Source organism: Lissotriton helveticus, chromosome 2_1, assembly GCF_964261635.1.
Source record: "Lissotriton helveticus chromosome 2_1, aLisHel1.1, whole genome shotgun sequence".
NCBI classification, from domain to species: Eukaryota; Metazoa; Chordata; class Amphibia; order Caudata; family Salamandridae; genus Lissotriton; species Lissotriton helveticus.
This window is the reverse complement of record NC_136059.1, coordinates 1,555,460,828-1,555,484,134: the sequence shown is the minus strand read 5'-3', so window position 1 is coordinate 1,555,484,134 and position 23,307 is coordinate 1,555,460,828.

Below are 23,307 nucleotides of genomic sequence, written 5' to 3'. Positions count from 1 at the left end.
CATGATTCGGTTATGAATAGTATGTCTGGTTTTGCATCGGTGAGAAGGTCATAGATCTGATGCTTGTTTTTAGGGAGGGATCGAGCATTTATTAGTAGACAGTTTAGTGAGTGGCCTTTGGTGATTGTGGGACTTTGTTTGGTAGAAGAGTGATCAGTATTGTGTGGGTTTGTAGCAGGTGAGTTTTTAGTGCTGGTATTAGCTGTATTAGGATAGCAATCGTGTAGCTGTTCTGTATCGTGTTCCTCATCCAGCATGTTAAAAAAGGCATTTTGATGGATCTGCATGTGTATGTGTTGGAGATGGTGTTTGAGAGTGAGTTGGAGTGCTGTGTTGCTTTTGTGGTGTAACATTGTTGTGAAGTAGACATGGGGAAGCAAAGTTGTGAGGTGTGGCATGTTGCTTATATTTTTGCGTGTGTTTAAGGCGGAAGGTGTATGAGTCAGGGGAGGTGGTACAGCATGTGGGTCATGTAGTAATGTTCTAAATTGTCCAATGGATGAGAGGCGGTTAGAAGAGAGGTGCTGTATTGCTGTATGTGTGTTAGGTGTGGTGGAAGAACGAAAGCTTGGCATTGGAGTTTGTTCCTTTGTGTGGTATATGCTTGTATTTTGTGATGGTAAGTATTATGAGGTGTTGCGCTTTGAAGATCTTGTGCTGGTGTGTGTGATATGTTTTGCTTTGTGAGGAGTAGTGAAAAAGGGTGCTGATGTATATGTTTCATGCAATGCATTTAGTTGTGTAGTATTGTTTGTGAGAGGAGGTTGTGACTTAGAGGGGGTGGTGATGTGTTTATAAGTAGAGTGTATGTTGTCTGTAGGAGGGACTGAAGTAGAGGTGAGAGTGTTTATCTTAGACTGGTTTGTTGCAAGAGTTACAAAGTGTGGTGGTGTGCAGTGTGTGTGTTGTGCGTTAGTTTTATTATGGTAGAAGGGAGAGGAGGGTGTTTGTTGGACAACTGATGGAAGCATGATTATATGTTAGTGATAAAAGGTGGTCTGTTAGGTGTAATTACAGTAGGGAGTGTCTGAATGGGATGTAGTTATGTATGGTGTTGATTGGCGTTGTGTTAGTGATGAGTATATTGGTTAGTGGTATAGGATAGAGTTGTGTACTGTTTGTAGGTGATGGTGGATATGTGTTGTAGTTGGGATAGTAGGGTGCCTAGATTTGGTTGGGTTTGTTGTGTATGCTGGTACATTAATCTGTGCATAGTGTTGTGTGTGGTGTACATTTGGTGTGAGTGTGTTGCTCTGTTTGTGGATGGTGTGGGCTGGGTATTGCTAAATGGGAAAATGGGCAGCATTTCTGGCCCTAGTCCCGACCAGTCTCGACCAGGCTCAAACAGGTAACTGCTCTTGTCCTCTCTGCCCTTAACAGGCTCAAACAGGCAACTACCCTTGTCCTCTCTGCCCTTCGCCTCGACGCCCGGGCTGAGACACCCTAAGCCGGGCCTTTTATAGCCCTAGTAATCAGGTGACCACTTCAGCCAATGGGAACCCTAGCCCTAACACTGTCCAGTCACAAGACTAGCCCTAAAAATCTAGAACCAATAGGAGACCAGAACCTTACAGCCAATCTTGGCCCTAGTCCAAGCACCCAATCATTTCAAAAACCCTCATCTCTACATCCAATAAAGGCCCTAGCCCTACCAGTAGTCCCAAAACAAGTCCATGCAACCAATGGCACAGGTAGCCCTAGTCCCTACTTCCAATAGAAAGCCTAACTCTACTCTGAGTCCCACACCTAGTCCAGCAACCAATCACACCAGAAGCCCTAATCGCTACTTCCAATTAAAGGTCTAACCCTAGCCCTAGTCCAACCCTACTCCCAACAACCAATAACATATTTTATTCATTTTATTTTATTTTTGTGTTTTATAGAGCGCGAACATGACTCGTGAGGGTATCAGAGCGCTTCACACTGTATACATTGTTGAACAAGCAAAAGGTTTAAAGTGCAGAGACAAACAAGATCAACATGTATGGTTACAATCACCGTCCGAGTCAGAAACAAAAACAAAGGTTCCATATGTTCTCGTTGTGGGCAGTTGGTGATATGGGAAAGCGGTAGTCATAGAGTAGTCCAGCATAATGAGGTGGTTGCAGGCAGGCCTTAGGCAAGGAATTTACCCATGAGGAAGGTTTTGGTCTCATTTTTGAAGCGTGCTAGAAGAGGGATTTTCCTGATGGAAGGTGGGAGAGAGTTCCAGATTCTTGGTGCTACTCCGGTGAACGCCCTGTTGTAGGTTCTTTTTTTTTTTAAAGGAGGCAGGTTGGAGCAGGAGGTTTCTAGCGGACCTGGAGTTTTTGCTTCATCCAGGTATCACTAATTTCTGTGCCAGATAGGCAGGGGAGTTTTTATATAGAGCATTGTGTATAATGCATGCCAGTTTCAGCTGAATTCTGGCCTCTAGGGGAAGCCAGTTCAGCGCTTTCAAGTGTGGAGAGATGTGGTCAAGCTTCCTGGTCCCTGTGAGTCTGGCGGCTGCGTTGAGACAGGCTTTTAGAGGCGCTAAGGAGATCTTAGGTAATCCTGTGAGGGTGGAACAGCCATATTCCCGTCTGGAGATGACAAGTGCTTGAACTGCCATTTTTAAGTCTGGTGCGTCGATGAAAGGTTTCAGCTTCCAAAGGTAGCTCAAGTGGAATCTGGCTGCTTTGGCCATCGAGTTAATGTGGTCTCTCATACTAAGGTTACTGTTGAGGATTATGCTCAGGGATTTGGCAGAGTCCACAATGGTCGGTGCGCAGTTCAGGGCTGTGATGGTCTTAATCCACATCTGAATCTCAGGGTTGGCTTCTGATGGGGAGATTAGGAGAAATTCAGTTGTCTTTGCATTCAGTTTGAGTTGGTTATTGGCTAGCCATTGGACAGTTAGTTTCAGGGTCTTGTTCAGAGAGAGGATCTCATTGAGCGAAGAGATGTTGATATATATCTGGGTGTCGTCCGCATACATATGGTAGGAGATGTTGGCGGAACGGAGAACTTCCGTGAGTGGCTCTAGGTAAAGGTTAAAGGGGTTGGGGGACAGGGTTGAACCTTGGGGGACTCTGACTGTGACCGGGGTGGGATCTGATAGTTTGCCGTTGATGAGGAATCTCTGAGAGCGGTTGTGGAGGAAGGACCCGAACCATTCTAGTCCATCCAGACCCATCCTGAGTCTGAGGCGTTCAAGTAGTTTTTCATGGTTGACCGTATCGAAGGCGGAGGATAGATCAAGGAGGATTAGAAGGCAGGTTTTGGCTTGGAGGGCATCGTCCACGATGTGGAGCATAGCAGTTTCGGTGCTGTGCCCTGGTCTGAATCCAGATTGAAAGTCATCGAGTAGGTGGAAGTTGTCGTTGTGCTGGCTTAGTTGCTGTTGAACAAACGTCTCCAATACTTTGGCTAGTAGCGGGATATTGGAGATAGGTCTGAAATTGTCAGGGGAGGCTGGGTCCGGTAAAGGCTTTTTCAAGATGGGGAGGACTTGGCCGGCTTTCAAAGGGTCCGGGATCAAGCCCTGCTGGAGAGAGGCGTTGATAATTGTAGTCCAGCAAGGGGGGCGTGGCCAACATGGCCGAGTAGGACGTGTGCCTGCGGAGCTCCGGCTTGATTCAATGATCCGTCTGATAATATGGTAGCCCACAGTCCTGAAAACCAACGATTTTGACTCTGAGTAGGTCCCTGACCCCTCCGACGGTCTTGGTGGATGGTCCAGGCGGCATATTGTTTACCCACAGCTTGTCTGTGTAGGGCTGTTCCTTTCTTTAGTATCATCACACACTATATCAAAGATTGTTAGTACTCTCGCCTATTTTGTTGGCTTTTAGTAATCTATCAGATGGTTACAGTATATCTATGAGTTTGGGACCAATATGGCCCAACTAAAGACATTTGGTTTCTCTGACGAAGAATTTGAGCTACTTGTAGGCACCAATTCGATCTCGGCCAATAATGGCAACACAGGTAGCCATAGAAACGAAGATAGCCATAAATTACTAGAACTTAAAAATAAATTAAAACGAATGGAAGCACATGGTGAATTTATGCTGGCCTACCTTAGAAACAGCATCATCCCCATGGGACTCAAAGTCCGTAATATCCCTGGACTTTTTGTTCATCATGGACCATTCCTTGAGAGATTGAGTGTCATTACCAACAGATGCTCTAGAGACCTCATGATCTTGATTGTCGAAACTGCCAAAGAACTGGCATTGGCAATTAAGACTGAGATCGACGAACTAGAATCTAAACTTAGAGCAGCAGGTAACGTAGAGGAGGCCATTAAGAAAATCGAAGAAGCCAATAAAGAATTAGAATCCTTTAGTGCCTACCTTGATAAACGTAAACATGACAAGCTAATTAAAGACAAACGTTTCTATACATTAGAAGGTACTTACCCTTACCTCAAACAGGATTTTTATAAGCAGAATCACTACGTAGATGAGACCAGATCCACACCACAACGAGTGAATAATTTCACAGATACATCTGACTCTGAAAATGAGGGCATGAATACGCTTTATGAAACAGAGGGCAATTACAATCAATATAACGGTCCCCGATCTAGGCCTTTTTTATCCAACAGGGGCCTCCGTCGGGGACGCCCGAGAGTCCACTTTCAGAGTCACAACAGGGGACATTTTCAGCAATCACATCAGCAACATCAGCAACAGGAACCCCATTTCATCCGCGAAACGCGCAATCGCCAATATTGGGGCCAGGGGATGTAATCCCCATATTTAATCTTTCATCTAATGTTATTGATTCTCAGACAGAATCCTTACTATCTAAAGGCCTCTCATATGTTCCGCACGCCCATGTAAATGTGTTTGAATTACAAACAGATGTTATCTCCTTTTTCAGACGGATTAGACTTAAAAAATTCTTCGCATCAATGGCAGATTCGAATGAGACTCAATCTGAAGTAAGACGTTTGTCCCTTCCATCGACTTTTTATCCTACTTTAGACCAACTTGGTCCAGAGGTAGCAATAATTTGAGCTTGTTGTTCTTCAACAATTAGAAAGAGCCCTACGGTTCATACCGAAACCTATTTACAACCTTAATAAGGATGAATCTGAATCATTAAAATCCTTAAAGAACAATGACACACTAGTGATCAAGAGTTGTGATAAAGGTGGGGGCATCGTGCTGTTAGATTCAGATCTTTATGAACTAAAAATGAATACCATGCTGGCAGATGTCACCACATATTCAAAGATTACAATAAATCATCTAAGTAGGGTATCTAACAGAATTTTGATGCTCACTAACAAGGCCCTCCTTTCTGGAAACATTGATCAAAAAGATCACAATTTTCTGAACTTCCATCAAGGTAAAACGGCATGCATTTATGGCATGCCCAAAATTCACAAGAACCTTTTAGATCCTCCTTATAGACCCATTGTGTTGACCATCGGCACCAACACTGAACCACTTTCTAAATTTATAGACTTTTTTCTGCGCCCGCACATATCGAAAATAACGTCCTATGTTAGAGACACGGGCGACATGATAAATAAAGTTGAAAATTTAGCCTTCAATCCTAGATCAGATATTATGGTAACAATGGACGTTGAAGCGCTGTATAGTAATATACCTCAGAAAGAAGCACTTCAGGCCACTAGTTGGTTCATATAGTGTGCCCTAAAGAATTTATTTTGGATCTTTTACATATTGTTCTGACTGAGAACATCTTTGAATTTGGCAACACCCTGTACCGACAGACAAAAGGCGTCAGCATGGGGGCATCGGTGGCTCCTTCGATTGCCAATATTTATATGGCAGCATTCGAAATGAAATTCATCTACAATGAAGTGGCTCCATTCTATGAGTCAGTCTCCCACTGGTCCAGATACATTGACGACATCTTTTTTGTCTGGACCAGTGGCAAAGATGCTCTCCTTGAATTTCTTCAATGGATTAACCTTACCGATGTTAATTTAAAATTTACAGCCCACTATGATGAACACCAAGTAGAATTTCTCGACCTAATTATTAAACATGAAAATAAAAAATTGATTGTTGACCTTTTTGTGAAACCTACTGCTAGGAACACCCTCCTTCATTTTAATAGTTTTCACCCTCGTTGTCAACGCGAAAGCATCCCCTTCTCCCAATTCCTCCGAATTAGGAGAAACTGTACCAACCTAGCTAATTACAATGCGCAAGCTAGTATCAAGCGCCAAAAATTTCTAAACAGAGGATATCCTCACAGGCTAGTGAGGGACTCGTTTAAACGAGCGAGATTTTATGATCGAGACTCACTCCTAAGGAAAAAAGCTGTAAAAGAAAATATCCAACTTGTTTGTGTTACTAAGCACTCGACTCTAGACAATACTGTGAAACATATTGTGAATACTAATTGGCACATTCTGAATTCTAACCCCACTTCACAGATCAAGTTGGATAAACCTCTGTTTGCTCACAAACGTAACAAAAATTTGAAGGACTTAATTGTACATTCACGATTTACTGGTAACCGTGTTAGATCTGAATTTGTGCAAAGGACAATTGACAATAACTTCCCCGTCAAAGGTACCGTGAAATGTTCGTCTTGTAAATCATGTCTGAACATCCTAGAAGGTAAGTCATTTGAGCATAATGGTTGCCGTGTTGATGCAAGGGATATGTGGAACTGCAAGACCGCCAATTGCATTTATTTCATCTTATGCCCCTGTCAGCTAGGGTATGTGGGTGAAACATCCAGACTCATTCAAGTGAGGCTTACCGAGCATCACTCAGCCATCCGCACCCATAAACGTATGGCTCCTTTGGTGAAACACTTTCATGAGAAACAACACTCTCCTGATGATTTCAAATGGTTAATCATTGAAAAGATTAGACTCCCAGAAAGTAAAGGCGGAGGAAAAACCAGAAAAAAACGAGAGGTTTTTTGGATTTTTTCTCTGGGGACTTTTAAAAAAGGACTCAATTCAGAAATCCCGTGGGAAAATGCTATTAATTAAGATCTCACCTTTACTAGTTCCTTCCTCTGCTATTTATATACTTCCATAATCTTACCATTTAAATGGGTAATCAGCAGTAGTTATTCTGTGCACTCTTTAGAATCGATATGATCTTGGGTTATCCTGCTATATCTCTATGCAACAAATAAGCCAGTTGGCATTAATATGCTAGTTTTCCCATATATATTTTGTATGAGATTAATAGTAATATCTTTTTCATCTCCAGGTTCCTTTTTCCACCTTTCCTAGTATCCACTTTTGAGATTGTTATTTGGTTATCAACAATAAACCCCCCCCCCCTTTTTTCTTTTATCCTTCCCTGCATTCATATATTATGTATGTCAGGTTTGTTAATTGAAATGCATCACATTCATATTTTTTGCGCTTGTATGGTAACTTCTCATCGTGTGGCCATTTTTTAATTTACTTTATGTTGTCTTTTGTAATCTTATTTCTTTGCTATTTATCCTTGTATCACCCCTAATAATTCCTTTAAAGATTGCTTCCATTGTACAAAAAAGTTAGTTCAAAAGTTAGTTTTAAAGATATTCCTTACGAAATTGATTCTTCACATATGCGTATACATCGCATTGCACGGTAGGTCTTGATGATATAATTAGTTTCTTGTTTATTTGTAGTCCTTAGTCCCTCGTTTACCTTCATGATTATTTCCCAGCTACCCTGTCAGCTCCGCCTTCCGTGCTACACATTTAAAGAGATTGGCTTGCACTCTCCTATTGGTTTTTGTTTAACTGATGGCACGCCACATCCCGGTAACGCCGCCAGTGCCATCCGGTTCTCAGCGTGTTCTTTCCATCAGGTAACTGTCTAGACCGTGTCTGTAGACTTTGTTAATTCTAGCTAGCAACAACTATCGGGTAATTTTATTTTAATCGTATATTAGATAACAAGACTTGGTCTCAGTCTTTGTAGGCCATATGTTACGGTCGTTTATAAAAACGCCCTGCTGCATAGTCTACCATCTCTGCGAGTACGACATTTCACTAACAACATTAGTTGAATATTTTGGAAACAATGTTACGGTCGTTTATAAAGACGCCCTGCCGCATAGTCTACCATCTCTGCGAGTACGTTATTTCACCAACAACATTAGTTGAATATTTTGGAAACTATGTTTTATCAGTCGGCGTAACATAGGTTCAACCTAGAACAAGAGACTAAATACTATTTGAGAACGCTCATTATATTCACTTAGAGCGTTTCTATGTTTACAGCCACTATCCTATGAAATATAGAAACACCACGACCGGGACCACATACAGACCATTTATCGAAAGCACTCTCGCGAAGGACAAGATATATTTAATTCTGCTAAGGTAAATGAACCACGTACCAATTTTGGCTACTAGGTTGTCATTTCAGACCTTAGAGACTTACTTTTACACCATTTCTTTTTCTAGATTTATCGATTTTATGAATTGTACATCGCTAATAATACCTGAATATATGCATCGCGTCTGTCAATTGTTGGCAATTTAAGAAATAACCATTCAAGGTAAATAATTCATCATCCGATGCTATATTCTCACAAGTGCACGTATCTGTAATATTACACTTTTTAAAAAAAAAACAACCAACCAGAATAATATTATATTTTACAGATAGTCATTGGGATATAGCGAAAGAAAATCCCATAGCGGTATTTTCAAGTTCAGTGCGACTTCAACTAAATAAAATATATATCTACCTAACAGGTATTACCAGTAATTTTTGTTAAACATGTTGCATGTAGGACTTCCTTTAAACTATTTAGATTTGATTCTCATATCTGTGGGTACAATGGATACATCAGTTTTCATTTAAGTCTGTATTCACAGATTAAGAGGCGGTATTCCATGTGCCTTTGCATCTATATGGCAACGTTGTGTTTATTTGATTTATTGAATCCTCTGTGTCAATATATTCGACTGACAAATTTTAACACATGCTGTCTGTATATGTTTTCTTAGGTATATTGTTGACCTATCATCTACATGAAGTAATCAACTTTAGGTTTGTCCCGTCTCCCCTTGTAAGTTTATACTACTATATATCTATGCATTGGAACTTGTTTTTCGATTATTCAAACGGTCTCGATTATGTTATAAACAGAGATAGGTTTAGAGTGAACATCTTATTTTAGACTGTTGAGTACTATACAATCTGTTTCATGAAATATGTCTACCGTAAGACAAATTAGACACAAAGTATGTATGTTGGACCCTTTTATGTTAGGTCGGTGGCAACTTGCTATGTAATTTTGCACTTTGTACATATAATCTGTTTATTCAGCAGAATGAATGTAGAAATGCAAGTCACTAAAAAGTTAAATTTTACAAACTTTCTTCTTTATATGTAATTGCAGATTGTTATTTGTGGCTCCTGAAGAAGGCGTTCTCGCCGAAACACGCGTCGAGTTTTCTTTCCTCCATTGAGTTTGTGGACACCTCATAACAATCAACTGTGGTGTCTTTTTAACTGTTTTATAAAATTGTATACTGTGTCATTATATGTAACTACTGCATATAATTTTATTAATGTGCTGTCATATATTTTGAACTATGTTAGTTCTTTATATGATTTTTATCATGTATATTAAAAACATGTTTGCCTTTTACTTATGATTATATATTTTTTTATTGTTTGCCTGTTCCTAGTAATAATTGGGTCTAATAACTTGTTGTCTACTATTAAGACTGCCTAGGAATTTTTCTGCATACACCAGGCGGCGGGGAGACCACGCTGAATGCGGAGGTGGAGACGGGCTCGTAGCATCTGCAGTGCGGCCTAAGATGGCGCCGCTGTGATCCTGCCGGCATCGAGGAGCGCCAGGGAACGCTGCGGCCTGCGGGAAACCCGGCTTCCGGGAGTGTGCAGCCCTGTAGACGGTCGGTGGTGGCAGCGGAGGATAGACGGCCTGCCGCAGCCCGGCCCCGAACCGGAGCAGCTGAGGCCCCATTCGAAGAAGATGTGAGACCGGGCGGAACCTGGAGGCCTCGCGAAGACCTGTGGCGGCGAGCAGCTGGGCGGGAGAGCGAGACCGGCGGAGGGTCCGCCGACGGGCCCGGGGCCACGACAGCCTGGATTAGGGGACGCCGGCTACGAACACCTGCTGCAGTCCGACGCGGGGGAGGAGACGGCCCGGAGCCTGATTGTACCTGGGCGTGGTCGGGTCCCCCCCCCCACCTCTATACATCTGCTACAGAGAGCGTCGGGGGCCCGGGTGGTCCGAGGTGAAGGCCCACATCGGAGCGGCCCTGCGGAGGGGGAGTCAGTGATCCTCCTCTGCGCCCCCTCCACCACACATTGCCTGGGGAAGGCGGGACTGGGCCGGGAGGAGGCCCCCTGGCCGACCCGGGGGGCAGGCGAATAGACTGGGCAGACCTGAAGGATTGACCTGCCCCCCCTAGGGGACACGAGCGCCCGGACAGTGGGCGGTGGCTCGCCACAGAAGAGGGGCAGCAGCGAGGACCCGACTGGTCCTCTGGAGCCGGGTGAGGACTTCTTAGGGCCTTAGGGCAGGGGTTTCTCGGTCAATGCCCCCAGCTACAGCAGAGGGGAGCCTCAGGGGAATATATGTCGAACGTCGGCTGAGCGGGTGAGATACCCATTCTGCCCCTGGAGCCTGGTTCCGCTCACTACGCCCCCCTCTCCCCCCTCCCCGAGTGCCTGGGGACAGACCACCAAGGGGCTTTCCGGAGTGGACAAGGGACGGGCGCTGGGTGTCGCCTGGTGGGAAGCTGAAATTGAAGGGCTGCCCTGAAGAGAGACAGTGAGGAGGGTGAAGGGCGGCAAGAACCAGAGGAGTCAGCGGATAGCAAGGATCCGGCCAAAGCACTGCTAGTGGGCGGCGCACCATGGGCAAGAAAGATAAGAGAACCCAGGCCCCCTCGACAGGGGACTCTAGACCGATACACTACAATGCCTCTTCCCCCGGAGACCGACTCTCCGGGAGTGCGTACAGACACGGCCCTCTTGATGGGGGCTATACAAGCGTCACGAGAGGACATACAGGCATCCTGTGCGGCCCTGGAAACCAAGATCGGGGAGGTGGGCTCCGAGGTCACGCTCCTGCGGCAGGACTTTCAAAACTTGACGGAGCGAGTGACAGTGGCTGAGACAAGGTTGGGGAAAGCCAAGGACACCATTCAGGACTTGAATAAGGGCATGGCGGAGCTCTAATCCTCGCATAAACAGCTCATGTGGAAGGTGGACGATGCAGAAAACAGAGCCAGGCGCAATAACCTCAGTTTTGTGCTCTCCTGGCTGCTGCGCACTTTTCCGAAATATAAGTTCTCGACCTGCTTTGTGATAGAGCGGGCCTATCGGGCACTGCTGGCAAAGGCGCCGGTGGGTACTAGGCCGCGGCCAGTCATTGCGCGCTTCCTGAATTTCTTGGATAGAGACATGATCTAAAGGGAAGGGCGAAAGCTAGGGAAATCCGTCTGGAGAACACACAGATCATGATATTTCCGGACTACAGCCAGGAGGTGCAGAAGCAGAGGCGCTCCTTTGATGCGGTGAAGGCTAAGCTGAGGGATCTCCGCATTCAGTACATGCTTCTCTTCCCTGCCAAGTTAAAAGTCATCTACAAGGAGCGACCGTACTTCTTTTCACACCCGGAAGACGCATGGCAGTGGCTGCAGGAGCGCCCCTCTGACAAGACTTGCGGAAGGGGCTCTGAGGGCATCGGATGCTGGAAAACCCGCGGAGACCTCGAGGGGGTCGCCAAAGCCACAGAGACTGAGGCAGATGCGTGGCAGTAGGACAGTGATGACAACCCCTTACCCTGGACCCCGGTCGGCTGACGGGTTTCAGGTTTCACTGTCTTGCTGGGAAAGCACGGTCGGAGGAGGAAGAAGAGCCTGGTGGTACTACTTCGGAAGGTGATGACACGGAAGAGCAATCTCTACATCCTCAGGTCGTGGCGTTCAACGACTTGGAACAGGATCCGGTTCAGGCAGCGGGGACATCGCAAGGGGACCCCCTGGACTCTAATTCGTGAATATGGGACACGATGGGCTGACCGAGTATGGACTCAGAGGTCGGGGAGCACGCAAGTTGGACAACCCCCTACAATTTGCTTTGTTCTCTGGTCTAATGTTCTTTATTGTTCGTACTTGCTTGCAGGTATACCTGTGTAGGTTTCTTGGTTAAAGGTTTCAGAGCGGGTGTCTTGGGGGTCAGATTGGGAGGGCGATAGACCGCCTTCACCTGGAAGGCCTAATCTCTGTCTTAAGATGGCGATGGGACTGGAGGGGAGAGGGAGGTGGGGAGAGGGAGGTGGGTTGGGGGGGGATGCGGGGGGAAAGTTACTCTTTTCTCTGGATTGGGTGGGAGGGCGGATCTAGACGAGTCAACACTAGAGTTGGGGTTGTTTGTTGGGGGGGGGGGGGTTGTTTCAGCATGTCATGATTGGGACCGTCATTCACACCTGGGATCCCGGAGCCTAACTCCCTCGGCAATTGTGAGTTTTGTGGTACGATGCCCCGTACATTGCTAGGTAGTCATGGGACAGAGGTCCAGACTAGAGGGGGGACTACCATCCTTACTTGGAACGTGAATGGACAGGGCAACAAAGTTAAAAGGGGTTTGGTACAAGCCTATGTGAAACGAGTGGGGCCTGATATTGTCCTGATGCAGGAGACGCACCTCCGGGGCACCAAGTGTGGCTTCCTGGCGTGGGGTTCCTACAGAGTGCTGGCGCATGCGGGGTATACAATGGGCTCCAGGGGGGATGCCATCCTGATTAAGAAGACTCCTCCCTTTGTGGTTGCGCAGACTTGGACGGACCCACTGGGGACTTAAGTGGGAGTGCGGGGAACATGGGGAAGACAGGAGCTTAGGATTATTTCTGTTTATGCACCACCAAAACTACAGGCCAGGACACTGTCGGGTATCACAGACATTTTACTGAACACATCGGAGACCCTACAGGTGGTGGGGGAGGACTTTAATAATGTCATGTCTTCTGCGCAGGATAGGTTAGGAGGTAGACCTAGGGACGCAACCCCGACTCCTCTCGCCAGAACTGTTTCCACCCTGGGACTGGTGGACATATGGAGGTGGCTACATCCAGACGATAGCATTTATTTATTATTTATTAATTAATCTTATAGAGCGCGACAGCTACCCGTAAGGGTTTCCCGGCGCTGATTGACAGTGATAGAGTAGTAAATCCAGGAGAAAGTTATTGGGCAAAAAGCCAGTTCTTTACGGCTTTACGGAAGCGGAGATGACAGTGCTCCACTCGTAAGTCCAGGGGAAGATAATTCCAGAGTTTGGGTCCTAATACAGCAAAGGAACGACCACCCACTCTGGAAAGCCTGAACTTAGGCACACAGAACAGATGTTGGGAAGAAGAACGGAGAGAGCGTGCGGGTACATAAGGTTTGACGAGTGATTGGAGATAAGTGGGGGCGGCTTCAATTTTGATCTTATGCATGAAGCATAGTGCCTTGAATTTTACCCGATTGTCAAGATTAAGCCAATGGAGTTGCTTGATGCGTTCAGTAATTGGATCATATTTCCGGCATCCACAGAGAAGACGTGCAGCGTCGTTCTGAACTAGTTGGAGACGGCGCATGACCGCCCTGGTAGCCCCCAGATAGAGCACGTTACCGTAGTCCAATCTAGAGGTCACCAGGGCAGTCACGACAGATCTCTGGGTGTCGGAGGGCAGGATCCAGAAGATTTTTCTCAGCCATCTTAGAATAGTAAAGCAGGTGGCTGCGACTTTATTGGCCTGGTCTTTCATCGATAGATCCCTATCGATAAGAACCCCAAGATTTCTCGCTCGTTCCGATGGAATGGGTAAGTCGCCCATGGTCGATGGCCAGTGTCTCGAACTCCAAAGATCAGGCTTGTTACCAAGGACAAGCACCTCAGTCTTATCGCTGTTTAGCGTGAGAAAATTCCGGCTCATCCAACGAGAAATATCACTAAGACCTGTTTGCAAAGAAGAAGGTGAGGAAGGATCGGCTTGGGATAGGGAAAACACAATCTGGGAATCATCAGCGTAAGTAAAGAGTTTAAGGCCAGAGAGATGTGCAACATGAGCCAGAGGAACAACATAGAGATTGAAAAGAAGAGGACTAAGAATAGAACCCTGGGGTACACCATGTGGAGAAAGATAAGTGTTGGAAGTGGAAGTGTTGGAGAAGATTTGAAAAGTCCGGTCAGTGAGAAAAGACGAGAGCCAGTGTAAGGCTTTGTCACATATGCCAAAAGAGGCAAGGTTACTGAGAAGGATACTGTGCGAGACAGTATCGAAGGCTGCACTGAGGTCAAGCAATATCAGTGCAGCCGTTTCACCTCGATCAAGTAGTCGGCGAAGATTCTCAGTTACTCCTAATAGAGTGGTTTCAGTGGAGAAGCCTTGACGAAAGCCTGACTGGGAGGGATGAAGGAGATTTTTAGTAGTGACAAAGCGTGAAAGATGTAAATGAATATGCCTTTCCAAAATTTTCGAAAAAGCCGGCAACAGTGAAATGGGACGAAAGTTGGCGGCAACATTTGGATCCGCAGTGGGTTTCTTAAGAAGCGGGGTCACCATTGCATGCTTCCAGCTGTTGGGGACCATGGCTGAGTCAAGAGAAGCATTTAGTAAAGTACAGATCACACTGAGTTGAGAAAACTCAAGTTTACGTAAAATAGAAATAGGTAGGGGGTCCATGGGTGAACCGGATTTAATATTGTTTAAAATTTCCAAGAGGGTAGCAGGTACAAGGTCAGGCCAAGTCTTCAATAAATCCGAAGAAAGGCAAGAAGTAGTGGGGGATGGACAAGGTCTGGCATTAGATTTATCATGGGCTGCTATGTCTTTGTATATTTTATCAATTTTGGACGTGAAGTACTGGGCAAGTTCATCACATTTCTTGCTGGAAAGAGGAGGGGGTATAGCAGGGGTCTGTGAGCCAGCAAGATCTTTTACTACCTTAAATAAGACGTTGGACTTATTCATGACTTCTGTGATCAGGCTGTTGACATAGGTGGCTCTGGTGTGAGCACAGGCCTTGTGGTAAAGTTTCAATTCTGCTTTGTACGTAAGCCCAGCAGTGATGGAGTAGTCTTTCCTCCAGGCACGCTCTAGTCTTTTGCATTGAGATTTATGTGAACGGAGGGTTTCATTGTACCAAGGGGCAGGAGAATTATGGACAGTATTTTTCTTATTAGTGAGAGGGAGGCAAGTGTTTATGGCCTCTACTCGTATTTCTTGGGGGCCCATAGGGTGTACTCCAGACTAGACTACATTTTTATGTCCAGGCAGGCATTTTGTGTGGAGGATATGGTGGAGTATCAAGCGAGAGGTATCTCGGACCACTCGCCTCTCCTGGCTCGGGTGGGGGGGCGACAGGCGATGGGGTCAAAGAACTGGCGGCTAACGGCTTGGGATTTACAGAATAAGGATCTACTGAAGGGCCTAACAGTGGATGTGAAGGTCTGCATAGCCGAAAACGAGGGCTCAGTCTCGTCAGGGGTAGTCCTCTGGGAAGCCCTTAAGGCGGTTTTGCGGGACAGGGCCCAAAACAGACTAGTATGGGAAAAGAGGAAAGTGCAGGAAGAGGTACGAACTCTGGAAGCCCAGATTTTGGACCTGGAGCGCGATCATGTGGCCGATAAAGACTCTCGAACTCTTAGGCGGCTTCGGGATGCGCAGCGACAATATAGGGATTTGGCAACGGGTGAGGCAAAAGTGCAGGCGCTTGCGACTTTACATAGGCTGTACGATGTAGGGGATAAGTCGGGGAGACTCTTGACGTGGTTGAGCAGGAAAGAGAGAGATGCCCGGTGGGTGGAGCAGGTGAGGGACGAACGGGGGCAGATGCGGCGGACGGACACACAGATAGCTCAGACCTTTTCCGCTTACTACAGGGCCTTTTACAAGGCTGGGAACCTGGGTACACAAGAGGATTCGTTGAGATACAAGGCCCAAATCGACATCCCCGTTCTTTCGGATGAAGACCAGCGGGATCTAGAGGGGGGTATAACCATAAATTAAATTAAGGAGGCCTTGAGTAAACTTCGTCCGGGGAAATCCCCTGGCCCCACCGGGTTTCCTGCCGAATTCTTAAAAAAACCAGCAGATCTTCTTGCTCTCCACCTCTTGGCACTGTTTGAGGGAGCGGCTCAGGAGGGTATGCTGCCGCCTGACTTACGCATGGCCACAATTATCCCGATATATAAGGCAGGTAAGCCCCCAGAGGACTGCGCATCGTACCGCCCCATATCGCTTCTGAAGGTGGAGGTTAAACTCATAGCAACAATTTTAGCCCTTAGATTACGGCGGGTAATCCCTGACCTGGTCCATTTAGACCAGACAGGTTTTCTGCCGGATAGGGCAACCAGACTGAATCTCAGAAGGACCCATAACTGGTTGATGGAGGTGCATGCTCGACGGGACCCTCACTTGTTTTTATCCCTAGACGCCGAAAAGGCGTTTGACGCGGTACATTGGCCCTCCTCGAAGGAGTGTTGTCCAGGTTCGGCTTCGGACCTAAGTTCAGGCAGTGGGTGGGGCTGCTATATACGGACCCAAGAGCCAGAGATAAAGTCAACGGGGTGTTATCTGAGGATTTCCCTATAAGAAGGGGGACCCGACAGGGGTGCCCCTTGTCCCCGTTGCTCTTTGCCCTAACCATAGAGGTGGTGGCATGCGAGATCCGACAGAACGAGGATATTCAGGGTTATAGAATCGACCAGTCCGACCCCCACGAAGAAAAAATATCGTTGTACGTGGACAACGTCCTACTATATATTACTCACCCTGTCACCACAGTTCCAGCCCTGTTCGCGGCACTGGGCCGTTATGGTGCCCATGCGGGCTATCAGATTATCTGGCATAAATCAATTCTCTACGAACCCCAGGGGGGAGAGAACTGGTCCTACTTGCCTGGGACGCTGAGAACTACAGACGAGGGGTTTGTGTATTTGGGGGAGTATATGATATTGGATAGAAACCTCTCCTACAAGAGGAACGTTAAGCTGGTGTTGGATAATTTCGCCGAGGATGCTGCTAGGTGGAAGGCGCTCCCTCTCACGATCTTGGGCCGTGCAGCAATGTTTAAAATTATTACGTTACCGAGGTTTTTGTACACCCTTCAGAATGAATACTTCCCGCTTCCCCGCCAGGTTTTTAATGATATAAACACAGAGTTGAGGTCCTTGCTGTGGCTAGGGAAACAGTCCAGGGTAGCACTGGGAACTATGCAGCGGAACCAGTATAACGGTGGAATTTCGCTACCTAACATCGAAGCCTATTACAGGGCGGAACATCTCGCCCCCATCAATGAATGGTTCCATGCCCTGGCAATGCATCCCACTTACGGCCTAGAGAGGAGAACCATGGCGCTGGGCACCTGCCTCTACTATATATATGAGGCAAGGGGAAGGAACGACTGCTTTCGGCCACCAGGGTCATGCTAGGGATTTGGGAGAGGGCGACTAGGGCAATAGGCTGGAAGCACACACTGACGAAACAGACCCCAATATGGCACTGTACTTGGCTGAAGGAGCTACACAAGCTGCTTGGGTTCCAGAGGTGGGACTTGGTATTGGTATCTCCATATTGGGGGACCTGTTGAAGAGGGGAGAACTAAAGTCCTTCCAAGTTTTGAGGGCGGAATTTGGGCTGCACCACACACAGTACTATAGATATGCGCAGCTGCGACATGCATGGAGGACGGAGGAGGCTCTGGTGGGGGCCCTTGCCGGAGTATGCACCACTGGAGGGGCGATTGTTACAGGAATATATTCCGTGCAAGGCTGTCTCCCTGACTTATAAAACATTGATCAATAATACACCAGATGGGCTAGTAAAACTTAGAGAATCCTGGGAGCAGGATGTTGGGGAGATGGATACTGTGGATTGGGACACGGCCCTGATGCACCCGAGGGAAGTTGCCATCAAGTCCCGCCTACGGCTTATCCAGTTTAAAATCCTGGTGAGGGGGGATTTCTACCACAATATATAGCAGAGCACCGACATACAGCAGTACTGGGCAGAGGTCTTGAAGGAGTTGGGTGAGGTTTTAGAAGTCACCCTACCGCTAGATCCCAAATTGGTCCTGCTAGGTATTACGAATTATATTGACCTGAGCCGCCCACTCCTGGGGCCGTATTTATGAAGGCCTTGCGCTACCGGTGCGTCACTTTTTCCCATTTTAAAAGTGACGCACCGGCGGCGCAAGGCCTTCATAAATAAGGCCCCTGATCTTTGTAGTTCTGGCTATGGTGGTAGCTAAGAGGGATGTGGCGAATGCGTGGGGGGCCCCCACCCCGCCAGGGCTCGATGAGTGGAGGAGGGGTACGGACCTATACATGGCCGCAGAGAGGGTCACTTACAAGGCGAGGGGGTGCCCTAAGAAGTTTAATAGAGTGTGGGGGAAATGGCGCCGATACCATGGCTTGGATGGAGGACTGTGAACCAGAGAGGGAGGGGAGCTTGGCTGCTTCTGTTGGGGGTGGATTTATTTGGGTCTGTGATCTAGTATCCTGGGGTCCTTGGAGAAACAATGTAAAGCCTGATGGAAAGGAGGATGAAAATATAATTTTGTGGGAGGGGGGGGGGAGAGGAAGGGTGGTGGTTGATGGTCTTTTGTGACATGCCAGATGTGTTTCTGTACTGTAAAAAAGCAAATAAAAATATTTTTTAAAAAAAGAATTGTAGTCCAGCAAGCAACGATGGATTGGGAGGCAGCGGCGAGGCAGTTGGAAGGTAGCGGGTCATTGAAGTGGTTGTTTGGTTTTAAGGTAGAGCGGATTTTTGAGATGGAGTCTTCATTATAGTATTCGTAGTCAGACCAGCGGGCTTGGTTTTTAGGAGTGGCCAGGATGGTAGGAGCGGAAGAGTGTGGCAGAACAGGAGGGGGTTGGGGGCAGGTGGTGATACTGAGTTCAATTCCTAATGCCGTGATTTTATCAGCGAAGAAGGAGGAGAATTCATCTGACGATATTAGCGATTTGGGGGATTCTTTCGGTGTTTTAGCCAGTTTATTAGATTGGAATTTGATCAGTTCAAAGAGCTTTTGGGGTCTATTCTTGGTGTTGCCCAATTCCGATCTGAAATATTCTTTTTTGCAATTGATGCTGTGCTTGTTGTAGGCATTTCTCGCCTGGCGCAGAAGTTTTAGATGCGCTGCAGAGGGGTTTTGTCTCCAGTTTCTTTCAGAATGATGTAGGGATCTCCTCTCCATGTTGAGGGAGCCAGTGAACCAAGGGTTTCTGTCTTTGATTTGGGTTCTTTTTAGTTTTAGAGGGGCAAGGTCATCCAGAATGTTTGAAATGGAAGATGAGTAGTGCTCATTGAGATCGCTATCCTTGGTTATGTGCAAGGGGCGGGGGGGTGGTAGGTCCGATTTGCAGCGAGCCTCAAGTTTCATAAACTCTAGGTTCTTAGTGTCTCTGGTCCAGCGTTTGGGAATCACCGGTTGAGATGACTTTGTCTTGCAGGTCCCGGGTAAAATGAAGGATATAGAGTGATGGTCCGACCTGTCACAGGGGTCTATGGAGATAAGCTTGACAGCGGAATCCTTAGAAATGATCCAGTCAATGATGGCTCCTTTTGAGTGGGTTGGCATAGAGCAGACTTGGTCAGTTAGAAGGTCTTTGATGGCCTTGACGTAGGGATCTTTAGCGTCATTCCAGTGCAGGTTGAAATCACCCAGGAAGACCTCTGTGGCATTAGAGGAAATCTTTGTTGTCATGATTTCCAGGAGGTGATCAGTGAAAGCGTCATTTGGACCTGGTGGGTGGTAAAAGATGTGCAAGTTACAGAGGTGTAATGAGTTGCTGCAGACGGAGAGTGCGAGGCATTTGGAGTCGGAGGTTTCTGTTACGAGTTCTGTGACAAGCAGGGAGGATCGGTAGGTGCAGGCTATGCCTCCTCCTTTCTTATTGGAGTGTCTATCCAGTTTGGCGATGTTGTAGTTGGGCGGGACTAGTAGATTCAGGCAAGGAGTATTCATTTAGCCAGGATTCAGTTAGTATGGCTAGGTCTAGGTGTTTGTCCAGGACGAGGTCAGCAATGTCAGCGGCATGTTTGACTGCTGAACGGCAGTCGATTAAAACACCAGATAAGCGGTGTCTGAAGGAGAGGCAGGAGTCTGGATAGATAGAACTACAGGCACCAGGTTGCTTTTTACCACACTTATGTTGTGGAGGGTAGCTGGCCTGTTGCGGTTAATGGTGACCGTGCTGATGGGGTGTTCGGGACTCGTATTTAGCGAACGGGGGATGGCTGGGGTAGAGTTGTGGTCTTGGAGGATGGCTAGGATTTCGTTTCCCGTGAAGTCTAGAGGATTAGAGGAGGCAGTGGGAGCGTTGTATGTGAGCGTGAGAGCCCGGGATTCCTCCTCAGAGAGGAGGCAGGGTTGTTTGCGTGGGCAAAGATGTCTCAGAGGTAGCGGGAGAGGTTGCTTGGGAGGCTCGGTGTTCAGTGGGGGGGGAAGTATGCGGTGACTTGAGGTTAGCCAGTGAGATCTCTGCAAGGTGAAGGAGGTTCATAAGGTCCAGAATGGAGCTATAAATTCTCTGGGTGAGTTTAGCCGCTCTGGATTGCAGAGTTTCAAGATTAGTATAAACAAGAGGTACGAAGGGGCGAGGGTTCGAAATTTCAGGATCAGTCGAGGGGGCATGTGACAGTGGGAGGGGAGAAGGATTGTCTGCAGCAGGCTCAGGGGTCTTTGGAGGAGGAGTATCTAGCTCGTGATTTTGGTGGATGACTGGTGGGGAGGAGCTTGGAGGTCTAGGGGTGGTTCTGTTATAGGTGCCTTGGTCGGGGTGACCAGTGGAGGGAGCCATTAGAGGTCTGGCTCTCTCAGGGGCAGGGGACATTGGGAGCATATCAGTCTCCTCGACAGAGGGGGGCACTAGGTGGGAGGAGATCACAGGTGTAGGGGAAATTCTGATGCCAGGGACAGGAGACATGATAGGGGGGATTGGATGAGCTGAAGTGGAGACCCTTGGAGGACTAGTAAATGGATGGCTGGATCTGTTAGGATGGCGTGGTGGTGGGTCATTGGTATGGGTATTGGTTATCCCGTCGGAGTTGTGCACGTGGTTTCTGAGAAGGGGGAAGAGGTCTGAGAATTTGTTGAGGTTGTAGGTTGAGGCATGGATTAGAAAGATGCCGTTTTTAGGTCTCTGCCTAGCGAAGGCTGCGCTTGGGCAGTCTCGCTGGGGAGAACTGATGTTTTACAGAGTGGGGCTTGAACCCGCCCCTCTTCTCCATTGGCTGGCTCCCTAAACAGAGGCCAGCCATTGGAGGAGAGAGGCGTTACTCCGTTTAAGCCCCGTCTTTTTGGGATTCGGGGGGGTGTTTTTTACTTTCTTTCTCTCCTCTTCCCATTGGCTGCAATTTTACCTTCCAGCCAATGGGAAGAGGAGAGAAAGAAAAACACGCCCCCCAGTCGGAAAATGACGGGGCTTCTCTGAGAGTCATTTCTTCTTGACCTCGGAGAAAGATGGTAGTCCTTTCCCTCTTGTTTCCCAACCTAGTTCGCTCCTCCCAAGGTTGCGGGGCAAGGGGTGCAGGGCAAGAGGGGTAGTGGAGCGCGGGGGTAGCAAGGCAGCTTCCGCAAGGCTGAGGCCTCTGGAGGGGGGTTTATCCGATCCCCGAGCACGGCAACTCCAGCAGCTGGCGTGGGCGGGCCTTGTTTGCATGGAGGCGAGTCTTGGACCTGGGCTAGCAGCGACGTTTCCGCCACGATCGCCCCCCCCCTTCCTGCCCCCCCCCCGTAGTATATTGCTGGCGTATGTCTCGGTGTGGGTATAGATCCTCTGAGGCTTATTCGGGAAGAGGGGTAACTGCTGCCACAGTGCAACATCACTGCATTGTGCCTGGTGCCATGGTTCAACATCACTGCCTCGTGCCTGCTGCGCCTCAGTGCAACATCACTCCTTCATGCCTCCTGCCACTAAGCAACATCACTCCCTCATGCCTGCAGCCTCTGAACAACCTCGCTCCCTCATGCCTGCTGCTGTAGTGCAACATCACACCCTCATGCCTGCTGCCATAGTGCTACATCGCTCCCTCGTGCCTACTGCCACAGTGCAACCCCACTCCCTCATGCCTGCTTCCACAGTGCAACCCCACTCCCTCATGCCTGCTTCCACAGTGCAACCCCACACCCTCATGCCTGCTGCCATAGTGCTACACTGCTCCCTCATGTCTGCTGCCACAGTGCAAAGCCGCTCCCTCGAGCCTGCTGCCGCCGTGTGTCTCCAGAGAGCAGCCCCCCTGCATGCGGGATGCTCACGCCACAAACAGAAAGGTGAGTGGGTTAAGGCACAATCTTATCATGGAGGTTACGCTACCACTGAGCCAGTTGGGCTGATAATAAAGTCATGGCATGAAATGTACTATGGAAGGTGTAGTTAGTACTATGAAAGCAGAGGGTAAGTGGCAGCGTTCCACTTCCTGTCCAAGTGAAAACAAAAGTCTCTTCCCCCAGCTCTGTTAGTGAAAGGTTTGCGCGCTGGAGGATCTCCGTCTCTGTCACCATGTGTGGGAAACAGACTGACATCAACTTAAGAGACCATGGTCTTGTATTAATATACGAGCGGAGCCAGGTGCACGTGATGTCCCGACGGTCCAAGCCCAATAATGATAGGATAGTTGGCCAGTGAAAGGACTCCCTATGACGTCACACAGAGAGCGGTGCCACGTCGTATCCAGAGGGGTGCCCACGCCTCAAGCCCCCCTATTGCAGACAGTTCCATCTCTGCGGCCGCCTCTTTCCTGTGTGTCAAGGTCTGGAGGGGTTCAAATAGGGGCGAATGGAACTCAAGAGTGAATGGATGAGAAGGTGATAATGAATGGATGTGGGCAGGTGGATGGATGGATAGATTGGTGCTGCTAGTGGATAAGCGCGTGAATGGAATGGCGACGAGTGTGAGTATGAACAGAAGGGTGAGAGCACATGGAGGTGAATGATTACAGAATCAGGCTAAAGGGAAGAACAGGCAGCTGGGGTTGTGAAAGTGAGAAAGCAGTCTGCATAGGGTGAGCAGAATTTTAAAGCCAACAAGCATTGGCATTGCCAATAGGTCTCGCTTGTGGGACCTTATAAGTATTTAGTTTTGCAGCACAATATCCTTGTTGCACCAAGGATATTGTGCTGCAAAACTAAATACTTATAAGGTCCCACAAGCGAGACCTATTGGCTATGCCAATGCTTGTTAAACTGTATCATTGCATGCAACGCATTGCCATCTCTGTTGCACCGTGGAAAACAGCTCGTGAAGTAAAACAGAATTCAGTTTTTAAACTGTATCATTGCATGCAACGCATTGCCATCTCTTTTGCACCTTGGAAAACGGCTCGTAAAGTAAAACCAAATTGAGTTTTTAAA